The sequence below is a fragment of the Arachis ipaensis genome, chromosome B8 (genome assembly GCF_059453495.1).
Source record: "Arachis ipaensis isolate K30076 ecotype BB chromosome B8, ASM5945349v1, whole genome shotgun sequence".
NCBI lineage: Eukaryota > Viridiplantae > Streptophyta > Magnoliopsida > Fabales > Fabaceae > Arachis > Arachis ipaensis.
The window spans coordinates 36,053,924-36,074,112 of record NC_142443.1 but is presented as its reverse complement, the minus strand read 5'-3'; the positions used below and the strand labels follow the sequence as shown (position 1 = coordinate 36,074,112).

The 20,189-nt window shown below is 39.2% G+C and overlaps 2 non-coding genes across 2 annotated transcripts; one reads left to right on the top strand and one right to left on the bottom strand.

Moving 5' to 3' along the window:
- Positions 1–263: 263 nt before the first annotated feature.
- On the top strand, positions 264–370 carry LOC148547691 (small nucleolar RNA R71). Its single transcript, XR_015897750.1, has one exon. It is a non-coding gene; the product is annotated as a small nucleolar RNA R71 (small nucleolar RNA).
- A 3,621-nt stretch (positions 371–3,991) lies between these two features.
- Positions 3,992–4,099, bottom strand: LOC148547690 (small nucleolar RNA R71). Its single transcript, XR_015897528.1, has one exon. It is a non-coding gene; the product is annotated as a small nucleolar RNA R71 (small nucleolar RNA).
- Between the last annotated feature and the right edge of the window lie 16,090 nt (positions 4,100–20,189).

Sequence of the window (20,189 nt, the reverse complement as noted above, 5' to 3'; positions counted from 1 at the left end):
TTCTTGGTGAGGTCAGCCAGCTGCTGGGTAATGAGCTTGTTTTGGGCCAGCAGAGCATCTACATTGTTTAGCTCCATTACTCCTCTTGTGTTCCCTCTTTCGGAAGCATAGAAGTAGTCATTCTCTGCTACTGTTTCAATGACATCTATGGCTTCATCAATATTCTTCTTCTTGTTCAAAGATCCTCCGGATGAATGGTCTACGGCCTTCTTTACTCATAAGAGAGCCCTTCATAGAAAATGTGCAGCTGCACCCATTCGTTGAACATATCTGGTGGGCACCTCCTTGTTAAGTCTTTAAACCTCTCCCATGCTTCATATAGAGTCTCACCATCTTGTTGCCTGAAAGTTTGGACCTCAGCTCTCAGCGTATTGATTCGTTGAGGAGGGTAAAATCTTGCTAAGAATTTGTTCACCACGTCTTCCCAAGTTGTCAAGCTCTCCCTTGGGAAAGACTCCAGCCACTTAGCTGCCTTATCCCTGAGTGAGAATGGAAATAAGAGCAGTCTATAGGCGTCAGGATGAACACCATTAGATTTCACTGTGTCACATATTCTCAGAAAAGTGGTTAAATGTTGATTTGGGTCCTCTTGGACACTCCCTCCGAACGAACAGTTGTTCTGCACAAGGGTGATGAGCTGTGGCTTCAGTTCAAAATTGTTGGCATAGATGGTTGGCTTTTGAATGCTACTTCCACAGTTTCCTGGGTTTGGATTGATGTAAGAGCCTAAAACTCTTCTATCCTCCCCAGCATGATTTGCTCGACCTCCTCTGCCATGGTTGTGAGCCTCTTCTTCATGATGGTTTTCCATATTTTCTTCCATGTTTGGTTCAAAGTATTCCTCAAAGTGTTCCTCCTCTTCTTCACCACCAACTACACGTTTTTTTCTTGCCTCCCTCCTTAGTCTAAGGAAGTTTCTCTCAGGTTCAGAATAAAAGGAAGTTGAAGCCCCGCTTCTTCTCCCTGTCATACAACCAACAAGTACAAGCAAAGAGAATAGGTGCAGCAAGTGTATCTGTCAGAATTACTGTTAGTGTGAGTGATGTAATATATCAAACAGTTAGTGGGTTAGTGAGATGAATAGTAAATATCAAAGAAAAAGTAAGGGGGAAGGGAAGAAGTTATCTAAAACAGAAAGTAAATGACTCAAACAGAAATTTAAATCAAACAAAAATAAAATGCTCAATCTAGTTATCCTCCAATCTAATCATTGTTGATGCACAATCAATCCCCGGCAACGGCGCCATAAACTTGATGCACAGAAAACTTGTCTCACAACAAATTCCCTTCGGCAAGTGTACCGAATTTGTCGTCAAGTAAAAACTCACAATAGAGTGAGGTCGAATCCCACAAGGATTGATTGATCAAGCAACTTTAATTAGAGGACTGTTCTAGTTGAGCGAATCCAGAATTTGAGTTGAGAATTGCAGAAAATAAAATGGCGGGAAGGTAATTGACAGGAAAGTAAATGCTAGAATTATAGATCTGAAAGTAAATGACGGAAGGTAAATTGCAGAATTGTAAATAGGAATGGGGGAATTGCTCATTAAAGTAAATAACAGAAATTAAAGAGAATGGGTAAGATCAGAAATGGGGAGTTCATTGGGCTTAGGAGATGTTGCATTCTCCGGATCAATTTCATTTTCATCTCTTCCTCAATCAATGCACTCATTGATCTCCTTGGCAATCTTAAGTGATTGAATTACAATTTCTTGTAATTCAATCTCTCAAATCTTGATCAATAGCCAATTCCTTGGTCAATTACTCATGAGAAGAGATGAAGTATGGTCACTGATTATACCACATGCATTTCCCAAACCAAGTGTTGAGAGGATTATAGTCACATATCCATCCAAACCCAATTTGGTCCAGCATGAGAAAGCATTTCTAGCTTGATCTCTTCATTCCTCTTTCAAGGTTCAGAAGAGATCCAAGTATGAATAGCTTCTTTTTCAAGATAACTACTCAATTGGATGAAGATCGAAAGCTTTCAAGTAAAATCAAGAGAAAAGATAGAAGAAGAATAACGAAAACTAGTATTGATCCATCAAATTACAACAGAGCTCCCTAACCCAATGACAGGGGTTTAGTTGTTCATAGCTCTGAAAAATGAAAATAAAGATGGAGAATACATGATGAAAACTTAGAAGTGCAGAGAAAGTAAAAACAGAGAGTAGTTCTATGCTAAGAGTCTCCCTATAATTTCCAACTCTCTAAAATATTTCAAAGCTACTCCTATATATACTACTCTTCTGTTCTTCTAGTTGATTCTTCAAGTCTTGGGCCTTTGGATCTTGAGTTTGAAGCAGTTCTCTTCTTCATTGGGCTTAGCTTTTACTTGCAGAGAGAAAGTATGAAGTGGGCAGGGCCTTTGGCTCAGGAAGTTAGTGGTGTTAACATTCAGTGAAAATATGGGTTCGAGAACGTTAGTGACAATCACCTTTTTCACTAATGTTACTCACCAAAGTTAAAAGCCACGTTAACCTCAACGTTAGTGGCACAAACGTTGCCACTAACGTTTCCACTATGTCTTTCGCACATGTTATTGGGACTCAACTTTCCCAATAACGTTGAGAAGCCTCCCCCTTCCTACGTTAGAGTCCACGTTAACTTAGTTAACGTGGCTCTTTTAATGTAGGCTTGCCATCCTTCGAGAACGTTAGTGACACTTACCATTGTCACTAACGTTCCAAATTGCCCCTATTTTCCACGTTAGAGTCCACGTTAACTAGGTTAACGTGGCTTCTAACGTGGCCTTGCTAGCCATCTCCAACGTTAGTGACAAAGTTGAGTGTCACTAACGTTGGCTCATCTTTCCCTTATCCACGTTAGCTTCCACGTTAACTAAGTTAACGTGGGAGTTAACGTGGCTCATGGTGGCATGTGTGGCTCCTTCCAACGTTAGTGACAATGTTGGGTGTCACTAACGTTGGCGATCACCTTCTTTCTTCACGTTAGCTTCCACGTTAACTAGGTTAACGTGGGAGTCAACGTGGCTCATTGGGGGCTTGTGTTCTTCCAACGTTAGTGACAATGTTGGGTGTCACTAACGTTGTCGACCACTTTGTTCCTTCACGTTAGCTTCCACGTTAAGTAGGTTAACGTGGGAGTTAACGTGGCTTAATGTGCTTTGGCCAACGTTAGTGACAATGTTGAGTGTCACTAACGTTGGCTCCCCCCATTTCTTCTTAACGTTAGAGGCCACGTTAACCAAGTTAACGTGGACTCTAACATGGCCACTCATGATCTTGGTCCAACGTTAGTGATAATGTTAAGTGTCACTAACGTTGGCTCCATTTCTTTACTTCCACGTTAGAGTTCACGTTAACTTAGTTAACGTGACTCTTAACGTGGGCAATGATGGCTTCGAGAGCGTTATTGGCAATCACTTTTCTCATTAACTTTGCAAGTTACTCCCATTCCACGTTAGTGTTAACGTTAGTGTAACTAACGTAGCCACTAATGTGGTTCTTCTTTGCTTCCTTTGTCCGGAAATCAAGCAATAACGTGCATCAAAGTTCTAGTCCAAGTCATGGGAAATACAACATCCAATTTTGTCCTTAAATTCGTGCAAAATCCTCATGAAATCATGTAAAGTGCACAATGTATGCTTGAATCAAGATGTAAGTGAATATCTACCCAAAACTAGCTTATTTCCTAAGGAAATGCATGAAACTACCCTAAAAACAGTAAAGAAAATGTCAGTGAAACTGGCCAAAATGCCCTGGCATCACTAATCAACTTGATGCCCAAGTTTCATGGCTTACCTGCTCAAGAGCCTATTAAGCATCTTAGGGATTTCCAGACAGCCTGTTCAACTGTTAGGCGTAAGGGTACAGATGAAAATTCTATTCTGTTAACTGCCTTCCCGTTTTCTCTTGAGGGAAAGGCAAGGGAGTGGTACTACTCCCAACTTAAAGTGACTATTACCAACTGAGATACACTCAGGAGAGAATTTTTGGAAAAATACTTCCTAGCTGAAGTCACAGATAAACTGAGGAAAGAGATCTCCTGCATTGTTCAAGGAGACTCAGAGACTCTCTATGAATACTGGGAGCGTTTTAAGAACCTTCTAGACGCATGCCCCCATCACATGATTGACAGACTAGTATTGATTAGCTACTTCACTCAAGGCATAAACCTCCAGGATAAGACTACACTGGATGGTGCTAGTAATGGGTCTATATAAAAGTACAGGACCGCAGAAGAAGCATGGCAACTGATCAGCGACTTAGCTGAGTCCACCAGGAATCACAGGCAGAGGCATAGCCACTCAAAAGCTATTGCAAAGGTTTCCTCTAGCGTTGAAACTACTGCTCTTACCCAGAGTATATGTAAAATGACCAACCTACTGAAGCAGATGCAGTTAAATCAACAACAAGCACAACAAGCTCATCCTCTCTCACCACAACAAAGCCAACAGTTGGTTCCACAAAGAGTATGCGGGATCTGTGCTGATTATAGTCACTATACTGATGAATGTCTGCAACTCTAACAGGAAGACAACACTGTGGTAGCTACTCATAACTTCTATGACCGCCCGAATCAGAGATACAATCAACAAGGCGGCAATTACAACCAAGGTAGAACCTATAACCATGGATGGCAAGACAACTCCAACCAAGGTTGGAGAGATAATTCTAACCATGGTTGGAGGGACAACTATAACAAAGGAGGCAGAGATAACAATAGAAACCAGAGGTGGAATAACAATAACAACAACAGACAGTAGAATCAGAACCAGCCTTACAGAGCACCTCACCTAAGACAATCTCATGGATTCCAGCACAACCAACAACAGGTTCCTCAGATCACTTATTCCAATTCCTCATCAAATGACGAGATGCTCCGTCCTCTTGCACAAGGACAACAAGACATGCAGACGCAGCTGAACTCTACTTTAAATGGTCTGACTGCTACTTTACAAGCTCTCGTCTCCCGGTTAGATTCGTCACCTAATTCCACCAATCAACCTTCAAGCTCTAGTGGAATTCCTTCTCAACCCCTACCTAATCCCAGAGGTGGCATCAATGCTATCACTTTAAGGTTCGAAACCACATTGAAGGAGAGAAACCAAGAGGAGCCAAGCCTACTAGAACACATCCCAACTGAGAATGTAGTGGAAGTGGAAGATGCTGAAGAGGAAGAGGACGTACAAAACATGATTGAAGAAGAAGCAGCTCAACCACAGAATAAAACACCAAAGGATGCAGAAGCTGCAAGTAACGCCCTTCCTATCCTATTCCCACAACTTGCAAGGAAGCCCAGAAAGCAGATGGAACTTGACCCCAAAATGGTAGAAATATTCAAAAAGGTTGAGGTAACTGTTCTCCTTTTTGATGTTATTCAGCAGGTACATAAATATGCAAAGTTTCTAAAAGATTTATGCATACATAAAGATAAAATTAATGAATTAGAAACTATTCCTTTAGGTAGTTCTATATCTGCTTTAATGGGAGGTATACCTGAAAAATGCAGTGACCCAGGTCCATGCATGGTTAACTGTACCATTGGAGGTGTAATATTTTCGGACTGCATGTGTTATTTAGGAGCATGTGTTAGTATAATGCCATTGTCTATATATGATACTTTGAGGCTCCCTCCCTTAAAAAGGTCGGCAGCTCGTTTTGTGTTAGCAGATAAAAGCATTATTACAGTAGTTGGAATTGCTGAAGACGTATTAGTGAGCATTAAGGGGCTCACATTTTCCATTGACTTCTATATCCTGGAAATGCCCCCTAATGACTCAGGAAGACCATAATCAATCCTTATTGGAAGACCATTCCTGAAGACTTCAAAGTTCAAGCTGGATGTATTATCAGGAACTTACTCCTTTGAGATAGATGGCAGAGCAGTGAGTTTCAATTTAAATGAAGCTATGAAGCATCCTCCGGAAGATCATTCTATCTTCTAGCGACATCATTGATGAAACTGTAGCTGAGGTTCACCAAGAAGAAATAGAAGAAAAGTACATGGAGCAAGGTCCAAGTGTGGGGACACTTTCTGAAAACAATGAGAACCCTTTGCCATTATCACCAGCCCCAGATGATCCAGAGCCTAGCTTTGAGCATAAATTAGAATTAAAGCCCCTCCCTCCACACCTCAAGTATGCTTACCTTGAGGATAAGCAGAAGTTTCCAATTATCATTGCAAAGGAACTCACTTCCCAACAAGAAAAACAACTGCTCAGTGTGCTGAGAAAACATAAGAAAGCAATTGGATGGAGCTTGGCGGATATAGTAGGCATCAGCCCTTAAGTTTGTGAGCACAGAATATTCTTAGAAGATGGAGCAAATCCTATCCGTCAGCCTCAAAGAAGATTGAATCCCACCATCTTAGAAGTTGTCAAGAAAGAAATAACTAGACTACTTGAAGCAGATATCATTTACCCCATCTCAGACAGTGAATGGGTCAGTCTAGTACAAGTGGTGCCCAAGAAGTTTGGAGTCACAACAATAAGAAATGAGCACGGAGAGCTCCTGACAACTAGAGTGCAGAACTCATGGAGAGTTTGCATTGGCTATAGGCGTCTCAACCAAGCCACTCACAAGGATCATTACCCCTTTCCATTCATTGATCAAATGCTTGATCGCCTGTCACATAAATCCCATTACTGCTTTTTAGATGGTTATACAGGCTACTTCAAATTCATATAGCTCCTGAAGATCAGGAAAACACTACTTTTACATGTCCTTTTGGAACGTATGCTTATAAGAGAATGCCCTTTGGCTTATGCAATGCACCAGCTACTTTCCAAAGGTGCATGATGAGTCTTTTCTCTGATCTCATTGAGAACTGTATGGAGGTTTTTATGGATGATTTTAGCGTATATGGTGATTCATTTAGCCTTTGCTTGGATAGTTTATCTAGAGTGTTAGACAGATTTGTTAGTACCAACCTTGTATTAAATTTTGAGAAATGTCACTTTATGGTAAAACACGGAATTGTACTAGGACATGTTGTATCTAATACTGGCATTTCTGTAGATCCAGCAAAGGTGGATGTTATTTCTAGTTTACCTTACCCCTCCTCCGTGAGGGAAGTCCGTTCGTTCCTTGGCCATGCAGGTTTTTACAGAAGATTCATTAAGGACTTCAGTAAGGTAGCATTGCCTTTATCCAGATTGCTGCAGAAAGATATAGAGTTCGAGTTCAGTGAGGATTGTATGCAAGCGTTTGACAAACTGAAGATCGCCCTGATTCAAGCTCCAATTGTGAGAGGACCAGACTGGAGCCAGCCTTTTGAAATTATGTGTGATGCTTCCAACCATGCAGTAGGAGTGGCGCTGGCTCAGCACGAAGGTAAGGACCCTTTTGTAATTGCTTATGCATCTAAGACTTTAGATGCTACTCAATCTAATTATACTACTACTGAAAAAGAGCTTCTAGCTATTGTTTTTGCTCTGGATAAATTCTGAGCCTATTTACTTGGTACTAAGGTAGTAGTGTACTCAAACCATACAACTCTAAAATATTTATTAGCTAAAAAGGAGTCCAAACCAAGGCTAATACGTTGGATACTGCTGCTGCAAGAATTTGATTTAGAAATTAAGGATAGGAGTGGTAACCAGAATTTAGTGGCAGACCACTTGAGTCGCCTTGAGCACATTAAGGACGACTCCACTCCTATAAATGATAATTTCCCATTTGATAGCTTACATGCAGTATCTGAAGTAGTTTCTTGGTATGCACCTGTAGCTAATTATCTAGTTAGCCACACTTTTCCTCCAAATTTTACTAAGCATCAAAGAGACAAGCTGAAAAGCGAGTCCAAATATTATATATGGGATGATCCATATTTATGGAGTTGTGGTGCTGACCAGGTAATTAGACGGTGTGTGCCTCAATTAGAATTTCAATCCATTTTAGAGGCCTGCCACTCATATGAAAGTGGAGGACATTTTGGCCCTCAAAGAACAGCTAGAAAAATTCTAGATTGTGGATTCTGGTGGCCTACTCTTTTTAAAGACGCTGCTGAATTTTGTAAATCTTGTTCCCCTTGCCAAAGGTTTAGTAATATATCTAAGAGGGATGAGATGCCTCAACAGATTATACTTTTCTGTGAAATTTTTTATGTTTGGGGCATTGAATTCATGGTTCCGTTTCCAAATTCTAATGGTTACTTTTATATACTGTTAGCTGTAGATTATGTTTCTAAATGGGTGGAAGCAATTTCTACCCATACTGACGATGCTAGCACTGTTGTTTCCTTTGTTAGAAATCATATTATTTGTCGCTTTGGATCACCACGAGCAATCGTGAGCGATCAATGCACTCACTTTTGTAACAGGAGACTGACAGGATTACTGAAGAAGCATGGGATAGTTCATAAAGTAGCAATAGCATACCATCCCCAGACCAATGGGCAAGCAGAAGTCTCTAACAGAGAGATTAAACGTACTTTGAAAAAGATAGTAAAACCTCACAGGAAAGACTGGAGTGTCAGGCTACAAGATGCACTCTGGGCATATAGAATAGCGTACAAGACACCCATTGGGATGAGCCTCTTCCACTTAGTATACGGAAAGGCTTGCCACCTTCCAGTAGAGGTGGAACACAAGGCTTTCTGGGCTTTGAAGGAGTGCAACATAAACTATGAAGAATCTGGTGCTGAAAGAAAGCTGCAACTAGCAGAATTGGAGAATCTTCGCCTAGAAGCATATGACAACTCCAGGAGATACAAAGAAAAGATGAAGGCTGTCCATGACAAGTATATAAAAAGGAAAGAATTCAGACCAGGGGAGTTAGTTCTTCTTTATAACTCCAGACTGAGGCTTATGCCAGGTAAACTGAGATCAAGATGGGAAGGTTCATACAGAGTAGAAAAGGTAGAGCCATACGGAGTTTTCCACCTGCGTCATCCTTCTAGCTCCAAATTTCTAAAGGTCAATGGACATCGTCTAAAGCTTTATCATGGTGAGAAGACGAAGGATCACAAGGAACTAGAGGTCTTCCTCTTGGAAGACCCACCAACAGAAGCAGAATGAGTCTGAAGAGCGTCCAACTTAAGGACGTAAAAGCAAAGTGCTAGGTGGGAGACAACCCACCATGGTATGATCGTTCCGTTTCAGTCTTAGTTTTATTTTACTTTATTCTATTTAATTTTTGTTAATGACTCTTCTCATAATCTCTGCATATAGTTGCATATAGCCAGCATTTGCATTTGCATATTGCATATAAAAAAAACGCACGCGACGCATAAGCGTCGCTGACGCGTCCGCGTCATATGTGCATTCTGAAAAAAAGAGAATTGAACAGAAAGTCACGCGAAAGCGTGGCTGGAGGCGTGCCTTAGGCACAAACATGCCCACGCGTCCGCGTCACCCACGCGAACGCGTGCCCCTAAAAAACAACGTAAAAGAGATGTATAGCAGCAAGTTATGATGGAGCTGGGCTGGAATGAAGCTAGAAGCACCAGTCCCATCACGCGACCGCGTGCCCCACGCAGCCGCGTTGTCCTCAAAATATGGCCATTCACGCGATCGCGTAACCCACGCGAACGCGTCACCCTAAATTTTGGCAAAATGAGTTTGAAACAGAGAGTCGCGCGAACGTGAGGCTACTCTCGCGCCACTCGCACAAATCAAGTCACGCGACCGCATGACCCACGCGTCCGCGTCACTTGAAAACATCACACACCACGCGACCGCGTGACCCACGCGTCTGCGTCACATGCGGCACACAGATTATCCAGATCAACTAAATATCATATCTTTTCTTCCCCAAATCCTAATTTTTCTTTTTCCCTTCTTATTTCTTTCTTTTCCCTTCTTCTTTCTCTACTCCTTCTCACTTTTTACTTTCTCCTCTCTTATTTTTCACATCCATTATCAAGGTTATTTTCTTTCTTTCTTTACTTTTTACTTTTCCTTTATTATTTTTCTTTTTCTTTTCACTTTCATTATCTATATTTTTCTTTTCTTTCTTTTCTTTTCTTTTTATTCCTTTAATTGGTGTTAGAAATTTAATTAGGTAATTATTTTCTTTTATATTTTGCTTGTGAGTTATTGTGGAATTGTTTGACAATTATATATTACTTTTCATAAGGGTTGCCTGCATGTTCAAATTCCTACTTTCAATAACATATTTACCATGCATGCTAAGTGTTTGTGAAAAAGCCCGTATAGCATTGCACATTATTTTTAATTATTCTATTCTACTACTTTAATTCCTGTTTTTTCACAAAATCCCATTTATATTTTATTAATTATATATAATTGTCAATACAAATAGATTATTAGTTTGAAAGGCTTGGTAATCTAACTTAGACATTGAATGCTTCATCTATGCTACTCATGTCTTTGCCGGCATGCATAAACATCTTGCATTTAATTGCCATCACATGCACTTGCTATGTTACCTTTAATGAACTTTTCACATGTAGTCTAAACCATGTGTTAACGACATCCTTCTTTACCGTGCATTGATTATCATCCTTAAATGTTCGCTCCTTTGCTTGAACCTTTAGCTTTACATGTTACTTTCTCTTTCCTTTTTCAGGATGGCCACCAAGAAAGGCAAGGAGAAAGCTACTCTCAAACCACCAGCAAGGAGAGGAACAAAAAGAGCATTAGTGGAAGAGCCATCTTCAACAGCGGTGAAACCCTCAACAAAACGAATCAAGAGGATCTTTAAGGTCGATGAAAAAGAAAAAGCCTTTCCAGCAAAGGACACTGCGCGGTTTACTAACCGTTACTGTGAGCAGATGTTCCCCATCCTGGCAACAAGGAACTATAACAATGAGCACCTTCTCATCCTCCCAACCAACATTGCTAAAATTGTTAAGCCCATTGAGCAAAGACAATGGGGATTCCTACAGAGACAGCCACGGCAGGTTAATCTTTCATGGGTAGTTGAATTCTACTCTAATTTTCACATGCCAACCATGCAGTCTGTCTATGTCCGTCAGAAGCAAGTCCCCATAATCGAAGAAGCCATTCAATAAGCTTTAGATCTTCCCTCTGCTCCAGTAGGATTGGACGCATTTCAAGAAGCCTCATTCAAGCGCCAGACATACCAATTTGATTGGGACGCCGTTCTCAGAGTTATCGCACAACCTGGCAGCATATGGATCTACGGATACCATCGTTCCCGACCTAAGGGCATATCGGCTTCCGCACTCACCTTGGAGGCTCGAGTATGGGCACAAATTATGTCCCAATATGTCTTTCCGAGAACTCATAAATCCTCCTTCACTGCATACATGGCTATTTTACTCTGGTGTATCCTTACAGACCAGCACCTTAATTTACCAAGACATATTCGGCATGCTATGGGACACGTATAGATTGCGGACAACCTACCTTTCCCCGCCTTGGTTTCAAATCTAGTCTCAGCAGCCGAAGTCTCCTATAGATCTGGGGACACCAAGGCCATGATTCCACGAGATGATCAATACGTCCCTAACAGGAAGTATATCAAACCTCCAGCAGCCACTATCAACCAGAGCGCAGAACCAGCAGAAGATACCCCTTCTTCTTCCACATCACAAGCACCTTCCACAAACCAACTGCTCCATCAGATACTTGAGAGATTAGAACGGCTTGACCGAAAAGGAAAGCAAAGAGAACGTCGTAACAAGCACAGGTTTACATACCTCAAGGAGCTACTTGTTGGTAACCACCCACCTAACGAAGACCCAGACACCCCGGACTCCACTTCATTTACCAGAACAGGGAGCCATGACGGTCCCAATGGTGGAGATGCTGCTACCAGCCCCTCTTTGTTCCTGACAGATGGCACCGAGGACGGTGCAAAGCTTTAAGTGTGGAGAGGTCGGTCAATACCTGACTTCCGGAGGTAATTTCTCTTCCCTAAAACACCAATAAAATTGGATATTTAGTTAATTTTTCTTTTATTTAGAATAGGATAGATTGAATAGTAATAATTAGTTGCATGCATGTTCTATTTGGTTGAAAAATAATAAGTTTCTTTTTAAGATCCTAATTTTGAAAAATTTCACTAATTTAAATCAAAACTTTTGTGTTAAATTTGTTTGAAGTTGTAATTGGGACATAGTTTAAAAAGCTAAGAACACACAACCTGTGAGATTTTGAGCCTAATTACATGATTACATTATTTAACCATAAATATTTTATTCCTGTGTGTTCACTTCTCTATGATTGTAATCTTTATTTTGTTTCATCCTATATGTCCAATGCTTAATCTATTTATATGCATGCATATGATTGAGGCCATTACTTGTTTAACTCACTTATCCCAAATAAGCCTACCCTTTAAATCACCCTTGTCAGCCACTTTGAGCCTTTTAAATCCCATTTATTCTATATTTTACCACATCACTAGCCTTAAGCAGAAAAATAATTAAACACCCCAAATTGAATCTTTGGTTAGCTTAAGATAGAGATTGTGTGTTAATTAAGCATGGAAAAATTGTGGGAACATGGGTTAATAAAGAAATATGTTATATTCTTACCTTAATAAAATAATGGAAATTTGGGTACCTACTCATGTAAAATAGAAAAATTAAAAATCCATGTGCATTGATATGTTATTTCTATTTTATTTAAAAAAAATCCAAAAATATTCAATAAATATTTAAATAAATAAGGGGACAAAATTACCCCAATTCTAAGTTAAGTAAAGCTCCAATGCATATGTGATAAGAAAATTAAGAGAAAAAGTTAATACATGAGTATGGAATGTGAAAGTGGAAATTATGGGTAGCGAGGCATTAACTAGAATTAAATAGAGTATGTGTATGTTAGGTGAAAGCTTAGGTTAGTCAAAGATTCATATTTTAGCTCGCTTAGCCATATATATACCCTCACCTTTGCCTTGGCCCCATTACAATCTTTAAAAGACCTCATGATGTTTGCATTAATACATTAAATATTGTTGATTGATTAGGTGAAGAACAAAGTTTAGAAAGAATGATTAGAGAAAAGTAGAGTGATTACCCTATACACTTGAGAGGCTAGAGTGCATATACACCATCAGTGAGGGTTCAATGCTTAATTTCTATGTTCCACTACAAGAAAAAAGGCCTATGGCCACGCTTTTTTTTTGCTACGCTTTAAAAGCGTAGCCAAAAGTGGTCTATGGCCACGCTTTTATGAGGGTGGCGATAAAATAAAGATTTGGCCACTTTTTTTTTGCTACGCTTAAAAAGCGTGGCGAAAAGTGTCAATGGCCACGCTTTTATGAGAGTGGCAATTGATGCAAGATTTGGTGACGCTTTTATTTGCCACACTTAAAAAGCGTAGCCGTAGAGAGAAACCGGCACGCTTTTAAAGCGTAGCAACAGAGTTTTGGTATTGAGGCGTTTAAAAAGCGTAGCCGTTTATGAGAAGCCTTTTGGCACGCTTTAAAAGCGTGGCCAAAAGGTTCCCCCGAAAAAAAAAAATAAAAGGTAGGGATCGGATAAATTAAAAAAACCCCTCTTCGATCGTTGAAAGACTTAGAGAAAAAAAAGTCACCACGAACCCCTCTTCATTGTACTGTGCTTGCTTTGCCCTAACCCCTTCTCATTCGTGCTCTGCGCTAACTACTCCTCCATCAAAAGCCCCAGCGACGAGACACTCACTCCATTGTGCCCTAACTCCTCCTCCTTCATTGTGCCTCGCCCACACCGCGCGACGACACTCCGACCACACTCCTCCGTGAAGAACGACGCTGCGATTGCAATGCCTCTGCCGAAAATCCCTCTTCTGGCACTCCCAACCCTCCTTCTTCGGTGACTATCTCTGGAAGCTAAGTGACTCCCTCCGCTCAGTCGCCGTGGATGCTCCCCTTTGCCGCTGCTCATCCCTTCCGTCGCTGCAAAACCCTAACCCCCTAACCCATTCCGCGCCGCTGCCTTCCTGCTTCTTGCTTCTTGTAAGTCCTCTTCTTTGTAAGTTGCTCAGCAAATCTGATGGCTACATTGTGACGAAGCCCAGAATGACGAAGACCAGTGACGAAGCCCAGGACGACGAAGCCCTCACTTGTTGGTAATTTCATCTTTCATTCTCTCTGTCTCATTTCATATACTTCGTCTTTGCATGTGATTTTTATTCATTTCCTTAGTGTGTGATTTTTGTCTCCTCATTCGAAATCAGTGTTTTTTTTTTAATGATTCAAGGGAAGCTTTGTCAAATTGATTAATCAGTTTAAGTGTTGTCATGTTGAGCTGGTTAAGCAAGTTGCAAAGAAAAAAGATTGTTCCATTTTTTGTATTAAATCGCACTGTAATTTGAATATTTGGGGGTTCATGATTCGCGTGTTTCTTTGCATGTCTGCTTTGTTTGAAGATTTATGACATGTTCATGCTTCCTATTTGATGATGCCGTTTTCCTTGTCTGTGATTTTTGAGATCAATTTTGGATCATATGAGATTGCACTCTGGTTTTGGTTCATTGTGCAAGATCTTCAGCTGCTAAACAAAAAATTGTCCTTATTAATTTTTTTCTGGACCAAGCCTGTAATTGTCTTGTCAAAAAACCATCATTAGAGTGATTTTATGACTGACTTTGCTCTTTTACTTTGTTTGCGACTTACTAAAGAAATCTGTTTTGTATTTAAGCCCGGGACAAGAAGTATAGGCAAGCTATTACTGCCGCTGGCTCTGGTAATTTTCTCCTACTGGCTCACTGTATCTTCATTTTGGTTATTTTAAATTGGTTTCTGTGATGGTAGTGACTATAGGTTCATTTGAGCTAGCGTGTCCTATGTTCATGTGTTGGAACATATGAGTAATGTAAAACTGTTAAACTAGTGACGTGATTACATTGGTGTATGCTTCATTTTGCTTCTGATCAACAATAATTTTTCAATGTACATGGAATCTAGCTCATATCTTTATTTTTATTTTAGCTATAACAATATACAATACTCTTGTTACTTCTAATTAATTACCATTTGTCAATTAGAATCTATATCCATAGTTTGTTTCACATACCAAAGAGGATATTATGACCTTTATATATATTAGATTCACCAACTTCTTTGATGTGCCTTCTTTGGTGTCTTCTCATTGATGAGTATTATGGATATTCTAATCTGTTTATTGGGCATCACATACCACTGTACCAGTAAATTTGAACATGAGGCATTTGCAATTTCTACTAGTAACTTTGAGGATTTGATTCCATTTGAGGAGTGTATTGAGTTAGCAGTTGTGGGTGCCCCTGATTATTATTTGCTGTTCACTCATATTGGTTGTACCTTCAAGTTAGTTTTCATCCTCTGCATAGAGCACAATTTACAATTAAATTCTTGCTAAAATTATTTAAAGTTACTTATATATTTGAAAACTGTTTCATTTTTGTCAATTTAGAAGCAGCTATTTGTTGTTGAGACCATTGTTATCATCACCAAACATGAGTTCATGGTCCTATGTTTTCATTGTGTTTTGGTTTATTTGACTGAATCTTAGTAGAAATGAAGCAGGAATGCACCATTTGGATGTTGCATAAGTTCCTGCCAGAATTATAAAATTAACTTCCAAAATTCAATCCTTGGTTTAAGATTCTTTTCCTTATAAACACACTTCTCTGAGTTCTCTCATCTTTCTTTTATTTCTTTCTGATGGGTTAATCCATTTCCTTTCCTAATATATACAAAATTCATGCCAAGATTAATGAGATATATATTAAGAGAAAATTAAAGGGACGAATAATTGATGATGAAGGTCCTTAGCTGTAACATGATTTTCAATATGTATATGTATAATGTATTGTTATTCCTATATTATTTTAATTTTAATTTAATTTCTCCACCGACAAAAAGCAACAGAAATCTTCAAAATTAATCAACTATCTAATAGCTACTACCCAATATATTGAAACTGATTAATGAGTACTTAGTAGTATTAGCTTTATCCATTTAACTTTTTGCAGCTGACTTTATTATATGTGCCATGCATAAGGCTTTCATGCTGATATGTTGTAATTTACTTTATTATAAGAATGGTTAATTTGGTTGTGAATACATGCCATTGTTGAGTTAAAACATGTGATAGTTGCAGCAAAAAAAAAAAGGAGGGGGTGCAGTTTGATTGTTAGCTTCCTATATCAGTACCCTTTCCCTTTTTTGAAAACTTTAAGAACAAAAAAAGTATAGTGGCTTTCAATATAATGAAAGAAAAGCCTTTGCTGGTTACAATTATTGTACGACTATAACACAACACAGTTTGTTGATAATATGTCTTTTCATTTTTTGGTTTGGTATAAGATGCACTAACACACAACATTTAAAATTATGCAGGGCAGTGCTGAAAACAATTTCGCTCACAATGATGATCAGTAATCATGAAGTTTTATATTTTGTAATTAAGTGTAAAGGAAGTAGCTAGATAATGTAACCCATGTTGGAATTGTAATTCATGTATTAGGAAATTGCTAGTGGATGAGACTTTAATTTTTGGTATTTTGTTAGAGTATATCATGTGATCACACACTTTTTTTCTGTGACAAGTTTATGAAGCAATGATTAGTTGATTTAAAATTAGTAATCTTTAAATTTTAAAATTATCTATGATTTTGTAAGGTTTTATAAAAAAAAGTGTCAATAGGTACTGAACTAACCTACAGCCACGCTTTAAAAGCATGGCTATATTGTACAGCAGCAATCAACAGCCATGCTTTATAAACGTGGCTGTAATTTAGTTTCGTACCTATTGGCACGCTTTTAAAGCGTAGCCATATCTCCACTTGTTGCCACGCTTTGGAAGCGTGGCGATAAACGTTACAGTGGGTATTAACAGTCACGCTTTAAAAGCGTAGCTGTATCTCGCAGCTATTGGCACGCTTTAAAAGCGTAGCCATATGTCTTTCTATTGGCACGTTTTTAAAGCGTAGCCATATCTCTTGCTATTGGCACGCTTTGAAAGCGTAGCCATATCTTGATATTGGCACGCTTTAAAAGCGTAGCCATATCTCACACATATGGCTACGCTTTTAAAGCGTGGCGATCTGTAAAAGCGTGGCAAGAAAAAAAGCGTGGCGATAGGTCACCAAAAGCGTGGCGATAGAGCAACCGGCACCCTTGCAGTTGTGACCCTTTCAAAAGCGTACCGGTAGCTCAAAAAGCGTGGCGAAAAGCTATCGCTACGCTTTTTCGGACTTTTCGCCACGCTTTAAAAGCGTAGCAAAAAGCTTGTTTTCTTGTAGTGTTCCCTGCTTTCATGAGCTATCTTCTTACAATTTTACCTATTTTTACTATATAATTTGAATTAGTGGAATTTGATTTATGTTTGTCTTAAAGAACTTATTTACTTTTGACCAAGTAGACAAGAATCATATAGTTGCATTCATATATATAGGTTGCATTGCATTGCATGAGTCTTACATTTTCCTACTCATTTATTTTATCTCCTTAAGCTAAGCATGAGGACATGCTAATGTTTAAGTGTGGGGAGGTTGATAAACCATTATTTTATGATTTATATTGGGTTTAATTGAGTGGTTTTATCAAGTCTTTACCTACTTATTCATATGGATTGCATGATTTTATAATTCCTTCCTAGTATTGTTTATGGTTGAAAACTTGCTTCCTAGAGACCTTTAATTTGTACATTTTAACTTTCCTTTATCCCATTCAATGTCGTGATCCGTGTGTTAAGTGTTTCAGGCTTCATAGGGCAGGAATGGCTCGGAGAACAGAGAGGAAGCTTGCAAAATTGGAAGGAACACAAGAAACCAAGGAGATGACCAGCGAACACTGACGCGATCGCATGATTCACGCGAGCGCGCGAAATGAAGAAATTGCAACAACGCGAACGCGTGCCTGACGCAAACGCGTGGATTGGAGTCTGCACGAATGACGCGAATGCGTGACAAGGAAAATCGCTGAATGACGCGAATACGTGAACGATGCGTACGCGTGACCTGCGCGAACTGCAGAAATAATAGAATACGCTGGGGGAGATTCGGGCTGCATTTTGACCCAGTTTTTGGCCCAGAAACACAGACTAAAGCTAGGGAACATGTAGAAACTCAACACGCATCCACACACATTCAGATACATTGATATTAGGATTACTTTTAGTTTTAGATCTGAATCTAGATTAGCTTTACATTGATAGTTTATGCTTTCGCTTTGGATTTTGGATGCTGAAGAGTCATTACCTCCGTGAAGACACTACTTTAGTTTGTTTCCTTATTCCTTTACTCTTTTCATGTTGATCATTGACCCTATTTAATTAAGTATGTTGCATTTTGAATTTATTAATATATAGAGTTACTTTTATTTTTAATTAATTTTAAATCTCTTTTTTATTTTATTAAATTATGTCTTCTTATATTTTTATGAGTATTAATTCCATGTCAATGGAGTAAATTTTCTACTTGACATGGGGGTTGATTAAGAGGAGACACTTGAGTTAGAATGCTCAAGTGCGTAGTTAAATTGGACGTTGTTGGCTAATTCTGTACCTACTAACGCTAGACCTTCCCAAGAGAGAGGACTAGAATTTGCGGGTAAGAGTTAGCTCAATCACTTAACTTTCCTTTATTTAGTAAGGGTTAACTAAGTGAAAACAACAACCTCTTTACACTACACTTGAGAAGATTCCAACAAGGATAGAACTTCCAATTAATCATTCCCCCAGTAAAGGCCTTTTAATATTAATAATAATTCTTAGTTTTATTGCTTTAATTTACAATTATTTTAATTACTCATTATCCAACTCAAACCTTCTGGAAACTTTCTGATTAATAAATTAGCACGCTTTCCTGCAACTCGTTGGGAGACGACCTAGGACTCATACTCCCAGTATTTTTATTTCTAAAATTTGTGACAACTTTTCTAAATTGACGAGGCGGATCTTAGCTGGTTAAGAACTATACTCACAACGTATTCCATGTTTTGATTTCTTAATTAGCCGACTTCTGCCCACGCATCAGGAATCATCATAGATTGGAAGGCTTGTTGCTTGGAACACTTCTTCCAATTCTTCACTTACAATATGCCTTGGAGGTTGCACATCCTCCTCAACATTGCTTTCTAATCCAATGGAAGAAGGATCAACAAGATCATTAAGGGGATTGATCAATGTGGACAAAAAATCACTAATGATGGAATCCACTTCTTGATCAATTTCCCTCAACGCTCTATCCACTTGCATAACATCACTCTCCCCTTTAACATCCCTTCCAAACTCCGTGGAAGGAGGCTTTTCAACTTGAGATTCCTCTATATAATCAACATATCCTAAATACCAACCACTACTTCCTCTTGTTCAATAATCTCTTCCTCCTCTTCTTGTTGCACTTCTTACTTTGACTCCTCTTGCTCACCTTGGAGATTTGATAAACCACTATTTTATGGTTTATCTTATACTCAATTGAGTAGTTTTATCAACTCTTTGCACACTTATTCATACAATTTGTATGATTCTACAAGTCCTTCCTAATTTTGTTATATGGTTGAAAACTTGCTTCCTAAGCCTTTAAATTATAGGTTTTTAATTCCCCTTTTATACCATTCGATGTCGTGATCTATGCATTAAGTGTTTTCAGGCTTTATAGGGCAGGAATGGCTTAGAGGATGGAAAGGAAGCTTGCAAAAATGGAAGGAACACAAGAAACTAAGGAGAAAACCGGCGAGGAGCAACGCGCACGCATGGCTCACGCGTACACATGAATCGGAGTTCCTACGGCGACGCGTGCGCGTGCCTGACGCGTACGCGTGACACGCGAAGATGACCAGCGACGCGTACGCGTAAATGACACGTACACGTAACTGACGCGTACGCGTGATGTGCGCTATCTGCAAAAATCACAGAAAATGCTGGGGGCGATTTTGGGCCAAGTTTGGACCCAATTTTTGGCCCAGAACATAGACTAGAGCCAGGGGACAAGCAGAGACTCAACACACATTCTCATTGGCATAGTTTTTAGTTTTAGTTTTGAATCTTAGAGAGAAAATTACTTCTCCCTCTAGGTTTCCTTCACATTCATAGTTCTAGTTTTTATGCTTTCGCTTTGGATATTGAGAAGAGTCACTACCTCCTTTGAAGTCGCTATTATTCTAGTTTGCTTTCTTATTCCTTTACTCTTTTAATTGCCCATTAACTCTGTTCAGATAAGGATGTTGCATTTTGGGATTTATTAATGCAAAGTACTATTTTTACTTTTAATTAATTTTCAGTTATTATTTAATTTATCATGTCTTCTTCTTATTCTCTTTATATGCTTGTGAACGTTGTATTCATGTCAATGGAGTAGACTCCCAACTTGACATGGGAGT